The sequence below is a fragment of the Trichoplusia ni genome, chromosome 28 (genome assembly GCF_003590095.1).
Source record: "Trichoplusia ni isolate ovarian cell line Hi5 chromosome 28, tn1, whole genome shotgun sequence".
Lineage (NCBI taxonomy): Eukaryota > Metazoa > Arthropoda > Insecta > Lepidoptera > Noctuidae > Trichoplusia > Trichoplusia ni.
The window spans coordinates 2158602-2170758 of record NC_039505.1 but is presented as its reverse complement, the minus strand read 5'-3'; the positions used below and the strand labels follow the sequence as shown (position 1 = coordinate 2170758).

Sequence of the window (12157 nt, the reverse complement as noted above, 5' to 3'; positions counted from 1 at the left end):
CGTTTGTGTTTGTTGACTAACACATGTGGAGTTTCTTCTATTAAGCTTTTGGGCAGTAGAAGTTTGTTTTTTCGACTGTATTTTGAGTGCGTCTTATATATTTGTATGTGTCCTGTGTATTTTGTGTGTTCAATTTACTGGTAAGTACATAGTACTTCCTTATTTTATGCGGCAGTCGCCGCGCAATAATGGATGCTGACGACCGGCCTCCGGGCCGCCCGCCAGATCCCAATGATCCCCCCATACTCGACCCTAATCCCCAATCCGACCTCAATCCCCAATCCCTAGACATTTTTTCCTACACTCCCGTTGTAACAGCTCCTTTGTCGTCTTTTGAGGCAATGGAGACTCAAACCTCTATTAAACGAAAACGCCCAATTGAAAACAAAGAAAACGACACGAACACCGAGGACTCAGTATCTCTGGCATCGAAACGTGATAGAGTCTCCGCACCATCACTCATAGCTCGGTCGAAATACACAGATACCGACGTTGCCCCGTTCATATTATTCGTATCGTATGCAGAGGTGGACCCTAAGGCGGGTTCAACTATGCATCCTGTAGGGTTTGGTCAGTTGCTTTTAAAAAACAAGGTAAGAAACATTACTGAGGATGGCATAAAAAAGGTAGGTAGGAACCGTATCTCAGTGGAATTTAAAGCCCCAGCAGACGCCAATGCTTTCATGGACAGCAATTTCCTCAAAGAAAAAGGCTATGTAACATTGATCCCTACTTTTAATATTACCCGCATGGGCGTACTAAAGGGTGTCCCAGCAGACTGGACAGATCTAGAATGCTCGGATAACCTAAAGTCCCCTACAGGTTGTGGAAAGATTTAAAAAATAAGGCGGTTAAACAGGAAGGTTACCAATGACGGAAAAGCAGAATGGTTACCCACTTCTTCAGTGGTTTTAACTTTTGATGGAAGAGTTCTCCCTGAACGTGTATTTTGCTGTCATAATTCACTTCTTGTCGAGCTTTATAACTACCCCACAATTCAATGCTTTTGGTGTTGTCGGTATGGTCACACCAAGACCCAATGTAGGTCCAAACCACGGTGCTTTCGCTGTGGTGGAGACCACTTTGGTGAGGGATGCTCAGCAGACGAAACAACCTGCCTATTTTGCGAAGGAAATCATCTGGCCAACACTGTCCAGAGTACCAAAGGCAGAGAAATATAAAATCCTGCATGTCACAAAAAAAACCTATCATATTCTGAGGCAGCAAAAATATTCCCACCAGCCAGAAAGTCCTTTGCTGATGTTGTTGCATCAGCTCCTTCCCCCCAACAGTCTCTCCACTCACCCCAATTAGCTCGTCCTTACCGCTCTCACCAAACACCCACTACCACATCTTACAGGAAAACTATTTTCCTGCCCCCAAAATCCCATGCTCCCCTCTCCCCAGGGTATGATTGTCAGGCCCACCAGAATATCCTGAATAGTTTTACTCTCCCCACTCCCGCCAACGGCTGTGCCCTTCCCAACAGCCCCTCTCCTACTGAATATATCCCAGCAGTAGAGCAAATAGTAATGTTGCTCACATCTATTCTCTCATCCTTCCCCTTACCAGACCACGTTGCCAATAACTTGATCCACCTCTTTTCCAACCGCAAAATTCCATCTCCTGCAGTGGAACGCCAGGAGTGTCCTACCAATAAACATGAGGTCACTCACTTGGTTAACCTTCACACTCCAGCTATCTTTGCTATAGCAGAGACGTGGCTAACCCCGCGCCTCCATTTTAATGTCCCTGGATATAGCGTGCTCCGCGATGACCGTCCCGACGGCTATGGCGGAGCCGCTATACTCATAAATAATTCCTTCTCCTTCTCCCCTCTCTCCCTACCCCCCCATGGAGATGAGATCAATGCTGTAGGTGTTAACCTGCTGGGCATTGATTTTATTTCTATCTATATCCCATCCCCGAACCCCACCTGTCTCCAATACGTAAAAAGTATTTGTACCGTCCAAAACCCCACTATAATCTTGGGTGATTTTAATTGCCACCACGTTCTTTGGGGATCTGACCACTGTGAGGGCCCGGGGCTGGACCTTGTCAATTTAATCGATGAGGTCGGGCTCTGGCCTTCCCAGACCCGAACAGAGTAGAAGTTGTGTGGACCTTGCTATTTGCTCAACCAGCCTAACGGGCCAGCTGGAATGGCAGCGCCTAAACCACACCCACGGTAGTGATCACTATGCTATCCGCACCACCCTTACTAACAGATCGCTACCCAGTAGAGACAAACCTCCTCTCCTAAAATACAAGCTCCCGGATGCAAACTGTGTATTCCCTGTGTATAAACTCTTGACTCCCTGGTCCCTTCCTTGCCAGAAATTTCTCCAGATAACCTCGATGCCTGTATAAAGAAATTCTCTGAAGCTGTCTCGTTGGCCGCTGAACATAACATTTCCCATAAAAACTCGGCCTCTGGAAAGCTTTCGTCCCCGCCGTGGTGGGACCGCGAGTGTTCCGCCGTGGTAAAAGCCCGGAAGGATGCCGAGTCTAGGTACGTGGGGTCTATGTCGGTGACCAACCTGATTGAGTGCAATCGGATTCTTGCTAGATCCAGGCGTCTCTTTAAAAAGAAGAAATACGAAGGTTGGAAAAAATTCTGTGCTTCCCTTTCTCCAACCTCCCCTTCCTCGATCATCTGGAAAAAGTTCAAGGGATACAGCCGTGGCTGCTCAACTCAGAATCCTTCCACTATTCCACATGATCTGGCTCCCAACTTCCTATGTAAACTAGCCCCGCCCTACGTTCCGCTTAGCGAAGAATGTCCCTCATCCCTAAACCCCCCCATCTTTCCCAACAATCCCTTGGATCTACCCTTCTCCATGTCTGAGTTAGAAACAGTTCTGAACCACGTCCGTAACTCAGCTCCGGGGATTGATGGCTTTCCCTACTCCTTTTACAAGAGGTCTGGAGCTCTTTTCCGCCAGTACCTCTTATCCCTTATCAACTCCTGTTTCTCACTCTCCCATATCCCAGATAACTGGAAAACCCAGCTTATCATTCCTATCCTGAAGTCAGGAAGAACTCCCGACAGCGCAGACCATTACAGACCAATTGCTCTTTCTCCCGTCATTGGTAAGATTCTTGAACACCTCATCAAGAACCGGTTGGAATGGTTTGTCGAAAGCCGTAGCCTTTTGGCCGAATCCCAATTCGGCTTTCGCAAAGGACTCAACACCATGGATAGCATTGGCGTCCTTGTCACTGATGCGCGGATCGCTCTCTCAAAAAACGAGTCCGTTTTAGCGGTCTTCCTAGATATCTCAGCTGCGTATGACAATGTCCTCCTTTCCGTGCTCAGTAGTAAACTACGCCAGCTGAGCATTCCGGCTAAGATGCGAAAATGCATTTGCAACTTGTTTTCCGGACGATATGTCAAGCTCCACATTCCCGGTGTAGAATCTGTTACCAGAACTGTTTGGAGAGGTCTCCCTCAAGGCTCGGTCCTCAGTCCTCTGCTTTACAACATCTACACTTCTGATCTCCACAGATCCCTTAACAGTGACTGCCGGATCTTGCAGTATGCGGATGATCTCTGCCTGTATCTGCCGTATGAATCTATGATCAGGCCTCGGCGTACATGCAGGTATCCCTCGACTCCCTAAATTGCTGGCTTGTCTCCCATGGTCTTAGTTTATCCGCCCCCAAAAGCTCAACACTCATTTTCTCTCGGAAAAGAATTATCCCGGATGTCCGCCTGGAAGTTGAAGGCTACTATAAATTTAGAGGACAGCGTAAAATTTCTGGGTGTCATCCTGGACTCCAAATTAACAGGTGTATCTCATATTAACTATGTCACGGGCAAATGTGAGAAGAAATTGAATTTGTTGCGAGCTCTCGCAGGCGTTTGGTGGGGCGCTGATCCGTTCACCTTGAAACTCATTTACAATGCCACAATAAGGAGTTTGCTGGACTACGACAGTTTTTGGTTGGAGCCGTGCAGCAAAGTTGCACTGGCCCGGCTCGGCGTTGTTCAGTCAAGAGCCCTCCGCATTGTATTGGGTTGTATGAGATCTACACCGATTAACGCATTGCAGGTTGAGAGTGGCGACCCTCCTCTTATCCTTCGCAGGCAGTACCTTGCTGATAAATTCACGTACAAGATGGTCCTTAATTCTAACCACAAGCTACTGCCGAAGCTGTCCACTTTGGATAACTTGCTCGGACGTAGTTCATATTGGAGACACAAAGATCCCCCTTTGGTTTTAACCTCCTTCAGAAAGCTACGTATGGTTACAGAGAACGCCCCGATTTGCCAGTGCAGTAAATTACCTGTCTACACCTCCCCATACAAGGTCCTACACTTTCTCCCTAATTTCACCCCTTTCATTGGCGTCAATAAGGACACTATTCAGGCAAACGATTTCTTTTCCCATTTCGTCAATGATAAGTGGCCTAATCACAGCCAATTTTACACAGACGCTTCAAAGCTTAGTCCGCATGGCAAAACTGGGGTTGCCCTTTCAAACTTCCAAACTTTTCTTCAATTCCAGTGCCCTCCAGAGACATCCGTGTTCACTGGAGAGTGCATTGGAATTTTAGAGGCATGTAAATTCATTTTTTCGAATTTTCTCCGACTCCAGAAGTGCCCTGGAAGCTATCGTTAAAAACTCTTTAAAAGATAACCTTCGTAGTCCAATAATTATCAATATTAAAGAACTTCTGTGCCTTCTCTCCAGTAAGGATATAGAGGTAATACTTGTATGGATACTAGGCCATATGGGCATCACGGGAAATAAGTGCGCAGACTCAGCTGCCAAGGCGGCTATCTCCAGCAGTTTAGTAGACACGACACATTACCGCATAGAAACCTATGACTTGATCCATAAGGCGAAAGCTGACCTCTTCAAAGCCTGGCAATCTTACTGGGATGTTTCCAGTAAGACCAAGGGTGGAGCACTTGCAGCAATTCAGCCCTCTATCCCCTCCAAACCTTGGTTTCACAAGTTCAAAAAGGTTCCAAAGCGGGTTACGTCAGTAATATGCCGTATGCGCATTGGTCATTGCTGCACTCCAGTTTTCCTACACAAAATCCGAGTCCTTAGTAATCCCCTGTGTGAGTGTGGTCTAGAGGAAGGTACTTTGGACCACATTTTCCTCAACTGCCCCCGGAACAAAGCTTACGATATGGATCAATTCATAAGCAAGCTTAAGATCCAAAATTCAGTTAATGTCCGCCACCTCCTTTCCTTTTTCTCAAATTCCCAAATTATATGTGCTTTTATTAAATTTATTCACACTAACAATATAAAATTGTAAATATTATATTTAGACTATGGTTGTAAATAATCTCTATGATAAGTATGTATCTACTAACTCATATTTTGTGTTGTTACAGGCAGCGAAATATCGCCTGAAAAAACTTAAAAGTTTTAAGCCCGCAGAATACCCATGTGTGGTCACTACGAGACACTGGCAGTAATTGTTGCGCAAGTTAGCAGATTGCCAAAACCCTAAAAGAAAAAACAATAAACTGTCATTGCGCCGGTTTGTTTTTTCGTTTATAATAATATTTATATTTTAGTGCTCGCGAGTGCTCCACTAACTAGTCTAACTAACTAACTAACTGTGTATACTTAAGGAAAATGGACCTTTTACAACCGGATCACAATCGGAGAACGTATCGGGAGACATGTTTTATCATCATTACCTCCCGATATGACTGTTCATTTATCGGAGTGGTTAACATTCGAGGTATGTTGTAGCATCATTAAATCTTTTTTATAATTACAGCATTTATATTATTTAAATACCTATCTATAATCTCAAAGCTAATAAAGATACTTATTTTACCTTCACAATTATCATCTCATAGCCATGTCTGTGGTGCGTGTTATGACAAGATATCAAGATGTCTTGCAACGAATTCCAGGGAAAGACAACTCGGTCATGTCAATGTTTGTTATAGCTGTGGTAAATCAGTTACACATGCCAAAAGACACGAAATTCTGGAGGGAAGCCCTCTCGCCTCAGTTGTATCACTGTGGCATTACTTACATGATGACATGTAAGTAGTACGTTTTTAAACATCTACATGTTAATAATTGTTACAATTTTAATAGTGTATTCAATCACATTAAATAATTTAAACTTATTTGAAGTTCTAATTCAAAATGTAACAGGCAAGTCAATATAATTACTATAAAGTAATATTTAATGCTGATTAAATATAAATTATTATTAATGAGGAATATTTTCAATTAAGAATCAGTTAGGACAAGTCTTTACTTGCCTTATTTAGATAACTAGTGATTTACTCTGACTCCACATGGATTTTACAAATCTTTGGAACTCTCTGTATTTCAATGCTATAATATGGATGTATTATATACTTTCAGCTTCCACATGAATCACTCTATATATTGGTAAAAACTGTATGAATATCTGTTTGATTGACAGAGATGAGATGGGGTGTTGGGTGAGATGTTCATGATAAAAAAAAAGGTATTGAGATTTGAATAAATTTAAAATGCAATTTTTATTCAATCTATACTAAAATATAAAGCTGAAGAGTTTGTTTGTTTGTTTGTTTGAACGCGCTAATCTCAGGAACTACTGGTCCAAATTGAAAAATTATTTTTGTGTTGAATAGACCATTCATCAAGGAAGGCTTTAGGCTATAAACCATCACGCTGCGTCTAATAGGAGCGAAGATACAATGGAAAATGTAAAAAAAACAGGGCAGGTATGAATCATAACTTATATCTTCTACCCACGGGGACGAAGTCGCGGGCAACAGCTATATTTAATATACCGTTAATTAAAAATACAAAATGCCAACTAAAAAACGACCATCTTTATCTCGAAATTCGAGAGATGCTAAGAGGATGAGAAATGCGCGTTCTCAAGAATCAGCAGAGGAAAAAGCACATCGATTAAACTCTATGAGAGTTAGTGCCTCAACTTCTCGAGCCAATGCAAGCTCTCCAGAGAGAGAGATGCGATTAGCAGCTGACAGAGCGAGACGAGCTACATCACGTGCGTCTCAAAGCTTTTCTCAACGAGGACTTAGGCTTACTATTGACCGAGAACAACATGTGTTATCCCGAGAAGCTGAAACTGCTTCACAACGAGAACTGCGGCTCACAGCTGACCGAGAACGTCATACATTGTCTCGTGAGTCAAAAACCTTACGATCTAATCAAAGGCAGCTACGCGCTGAAGAATACGTACACCTTCGCGACGCCACGCAGCAAGATAATGATACGGTGAATATGGGCCGTTTAGTTATTTTACCCTCTTTTTTTACTGATGGTCCACGGTACATGCACGAACGTACTCAAGATGCTTTTTGTTACGTAAGAAAATATGGACGTCCCGACTTATTTATTACAGTAACTACCAATCCTAAGTGGGATGAAATCACTCGGGAGCTTCTTGAGGGTCAAGCACCGCATGACCGCCATGATATCATCGCAAGAGTTTTTCATTTAAAATTAAAATTAATGATAGATCTACTTACCAAAGATAACATTCTTGGAGAAGTATTGTGTTATATGTATAGTGTTGAATGGCAAAAACGCGGCTTACCTCACGCACATATCCTGCTATGGTTAAAAGATGAGGTTCGACCTAATGATGTAGACAGTTTAATCAGTGCTGAAATTCCAAGTCCGATTGCAGATCGCGTGCTATACGTCGTTGTTAAAACCCATATGATACATGGTCCATGTGGTGCACTTAACGGGAATCCTACTTGCATGCAAGACGGTCGTTGCACTATAAGATATGCAAAGTGCTTAGTGGATGAAACTGTAACAGGACATGATGGATACCCATTATATCGTCGTCGCTCAAGAGACAATGGTGGTTTTACAGTTGGAAAACGAGTGTCTAGACAACAGGTAACTTTAGATAATAGGTGGGTCGTTCCGTATTCGCCTGTGTTGTCTAGAACATTTCAAACTCACATAAATGTTGAAATGTGTAATAGTGTAGAGTCAATAAAATATATTTGTAAGTACATTAATAAGGGCAGTGACCAAGCTAGATTTGCGTTGAGAAATGAACATGACGAAATTACTGACTTCAGTCAGGTATATATATTAGTTCTTCAGAAGCTGTGTGGCGGATCTTAAGTTTCAACATTCACGAAAGATATCCACCTGTGACTCATCTAGATGTTCATCTTGAAGGCGGTCAACTTATATATTGCAACGCCGAAAATGTTACAGAACGATTAGAGAACCCTACACAAACAACTTTATTAGCATTCTTTCGACTTTGCCAAACTGATGATTTTGCAAAATCTCTTTTGTATGAGGAAGTTCCATCGTATTATACCTACAATATGCAACGAGGTGTCTTTAATCGGAGACGCCGTGGCAGGCCTGTAGGTGGCGAGTCAGGTATTTTCAAAGAACATGTACTTGGTAGAGTGTATACCGCTCATCCTAACAACGCTGAGTGTTTCTATTTGCGATTATTATTACGCACAGTGCGAGGACCAACCTCATTTATAGATTTTAGAAAAGCTTGCCAAGCGCGTCATTTGCTTGAAAATGATCAGCATTGGGATGACGCTTAAGCAGAATCCTGTATTAGTGATAATCCACGACGGTTACGCCATTTATTTGTAATATTACTAACATTTTGTAATTTGTCAGATGCTATACAATTATGGGAAAAATATAAAGAAAAACTTGCAGAAGACTTTCTTAAGAATATATCTCAAAATGATGAAGGCACAACTAATGATAACGTCCATGATCTTGCTATAAATCAGTGTTTATTGGCTCTTCAGGATGACTTAACAGCATTAGGCGGTAAATTACTATGTGAATATGGTTTGCCAAAATTGCCAACACCAACCTCAGTCGGAGACGTTACTAAAAGGGAATATTCCGCAGAGATTGGTTACAACCCAATGGAATTGCTGACGACATTAGAAAGCGGTGTCCCAATGATGACTGCAGAACAGCGTTCAGACTATGATCGCGTGTGCGAGAGTGTTCAAAATAATTTGGGAACAATACGGTTTTTAGATGCACCTGGAGGAACTGGGAAAACCTTTTTGACTAAATTAATAATAGCTTCCGTTCGAAACCAGGATAAAATTGCTCTTGCCGTGGCTTCATCAGGGATAGCTGCAACATTGCTACCAGGAGGTAAAACTGCTCACACTATGTGTAAAATACCAATTGATTTAGATCGCACGGAAAGTCCAACCTGTAGTATTTCAAGAAATAGCGACAAAGCTAAGGTATTACGCGAGTGTAATTTAATCATATGGGATGAGTGTACGATGGCCCATCGAAAAGGAGTAGAATGGTCGATGAACAAGAAGCCACTAAATACCTACCCGATAGAATTCTTAAATTCTTTAAATATGCCCGGACTTCCTTCTCATGAAATTTGTTTAAAAATTGGCATTCCGATTATTCTACTCCGAAATTTAAGACCACCACAACTTTGCAATGGTACTCGACTGAAAGTAACCCAGTTGCAACAAAATATAATCGACGCTCAAATTGTAACAGGTTGCGGTGCAGGAGAAACCGTCTTTATCCCCAGAATACCCATTATACCAAATAATTTTCCGTTCCAATTTAAAACAACGCAATTCCCGGTATCGGTGTGTTATGCAATGACAATTAATAAAGCTCAAGGGCAGACTTTTCGTGTTGCCGGAGTAGATCTCGGTGTCAGTTGTTTCTCGCATGGTCGGTTATACGTTGCTCTTTCCCGGGTTAGCAGTTCTAGAAATCTTTATGTTCACGTGCCGGACGCAACAACTTCCAATATACTTTAAGCCTCATGTAAACGTGATCTAAACAATATTACCAATACATTAACTTAATAACAGAAGGAGTTACACGCAAACAGATTCGCGGACACAGCTATCTTTTCTGCCGAAAGTCGCTATTACACGCGAACGAAGTCGCGGGCAAAAGCTAGTACTAATATATAAAGCTGAAGAGTTTGTTTGTTTGTTTGTTTGAACGCGCTAATCTCAGGAACTACTGGTCCAAATTGAAAAATTCTTTTTGTGTTGAATAGACCATTCATCGAGGAAGGCTTTAGGCTATAAACCATCACCCAGCGACTAATAGGAGCGAAGATACAATGGAAAATGTGAAAAAAATAGGGCAGGTATAAATCATAACTTATATCTTCTACCCACGGGGACGAAGTCGCGGGCAACAGCTAGTAATGTATGAAGTTAGGGATAAATACATGCCATTAAAATCATGTAAGCAATCTACATACCTACCCTGGTATAACTCAGCCTTAATTAAAATGATAAGGGTAAAATATAAATATCACCGCTAATTTAAATCATACGGCAATCTGACAGATTACCATTCCTTTTGTTTGTTACGTACCAGGGCCACTGACTTGGAGAAAAGTTGTTTTGACATTTACATGGAAAAGGTTGAATCGTCAATCTTAAAAAATCAAAAGCGTTTTGGTCTTACGTTAAGAGTAAAAAAGTAACAACATATTTCCCAATGTAATGAGATTAGGTGCTGGATCTGCGTCTACAGGTGAGGACATCAGCAATTTGTATGCAACTTATTTTAAATAGAAAAGAAAGAAAGAAAGAAAGAAAATAACTTTTATTACGTGCTTGTGACCCAGAAATACATAAGGACGAATTGTACAAAATTGAGACATTACGGTAAGAATATGCGTCGCAAACACGCAATACGGCCGTCGCTCAGCTTAATGCTGCAACCCTGAGAGAGACAGAGTCACAGCGCTGATTTTCAGCGATAGCCGACGTCCTAACGTGATGACGTCAAATCGGTAGTATATATATATAGATTAAAATAAAATAAATATAATGTTAAAATTACATATACATAGAGCAAAGTAAATAAATAGAATATTAAATCATGTAATATCTGCATGTGCGTAACTAGCATTAAAAAGGTATATTAAAATGGCATGGCAACAATCAGATAAAAGTTATTAATCTGTGCCATGTTGGAAGTTTGGAAGTCGTCTGAAGTCTTATTCTTATGTTGGTATGTTGTGTCTGTACTATGGTTTATGAATTATGATCTGTGAATATGATAACAATGGCGAACGACGCTAACTACAGAGAAATAAAAAGAAGTAATTATGCAATCGAAGGTCGAAAATACTGTGATGAGTAATGTGGTTGTGTATATATGAAGATGGTAGTTTGTGCAGTGAATGAATTTTAGTATGTGATAGTGCGAGAAGGTCGAAGATGTGTTGTAATCAATCTGGTGAGTAAAGAAACACAAAAAATAATAATTTTAAAGTGTTTTAGACTCCAATAGGCATCAGGGCGGATAGTTTTGTACGCTATAGTTGAAATAATTTGTAATTTGTACGCTATAATTGAATAAAACATTGGTGCATGAATAATCGGTGCTATATTAACATTTAACCTAACAAACAATACTTATAGACAAGAATTACATGCTAAGAGAAGAAAAGGAAAGGACACAGTGAGGCAGAGAGCACCTTCAATTGAGTGCGTTCAAGAAGAAAGACAAGAAAAAGCAGCCCACGCCTCAGGAGCCCCCTCCACCAGAGCATGTATGTCATGACCCCAGAGGTATGAAACATTATCATGGAATAAAATAAAAAGACTAAAAATTTTGGCTAATTTGTTCCTGTAACAATGTCTTTTTTGAGATGGTATTTAAATGCTTGTTTTGTTTTCAGACGTCGTAATGGTGGAGGGAGGGTCATTCCAACAGCGTGTGGCTGCAAACTTGAAACATCCTCTAAAAGCTGTAGTGGTATGCATAGGCACCACAAGGGGGCAAACCATGGAGCGAAGACCGCGATTCATTAGGTTGTGTTTCCAGGTCAGCCTGTTAAATAGATATTCTGGCTTTTGACTATTAATAATGGCAAACAACATATTGGCCAAGTGAAGCTTCCTCCTGGCAGCCATCTTTAATAATTTAAGTTCATTTATGTATGGTGTTACATGGCTTCTTCGAGGAATATTAATACAGAAACGAGCACAGGCATTTTGGATCCTTTGTATAGCGTGATCCGTTCTGGTAAGAAGGCATGGTCCATACACTATGTCGCAGTAGTTTAACTTGGTTAGAATGAGACTATCAACGAGTTGTTTACGCAATGGGATACTCAAGTATTTTCTTATTCCGTATAAAACCTTAAGCCTATAAAAACAATTCTGCAGAACTTT

At 41.3% G+C, this 12157-nt stretch overlaps 1 long non-coding RNA gene across 1 annotated transcript; it reads left to right on the top strand.

The window, feature by feature from the left end:
• Positions 1–10818: 10818 nt before the first annotated feature.
• On the top strand, positions 10819–11683 carry LOC113506104. The gene is made up of 3 exons (XR_003401690.1): positions 10819–11216; positions 11402–11551; positions 11662–11683. It is a non-coding gene; the product is annotated as an uncharacterized LOC113506104 (long non-coding RNA).
• The last annotated feature ends 474 nt before the right edge of the window (positions 11684–12157 follow it).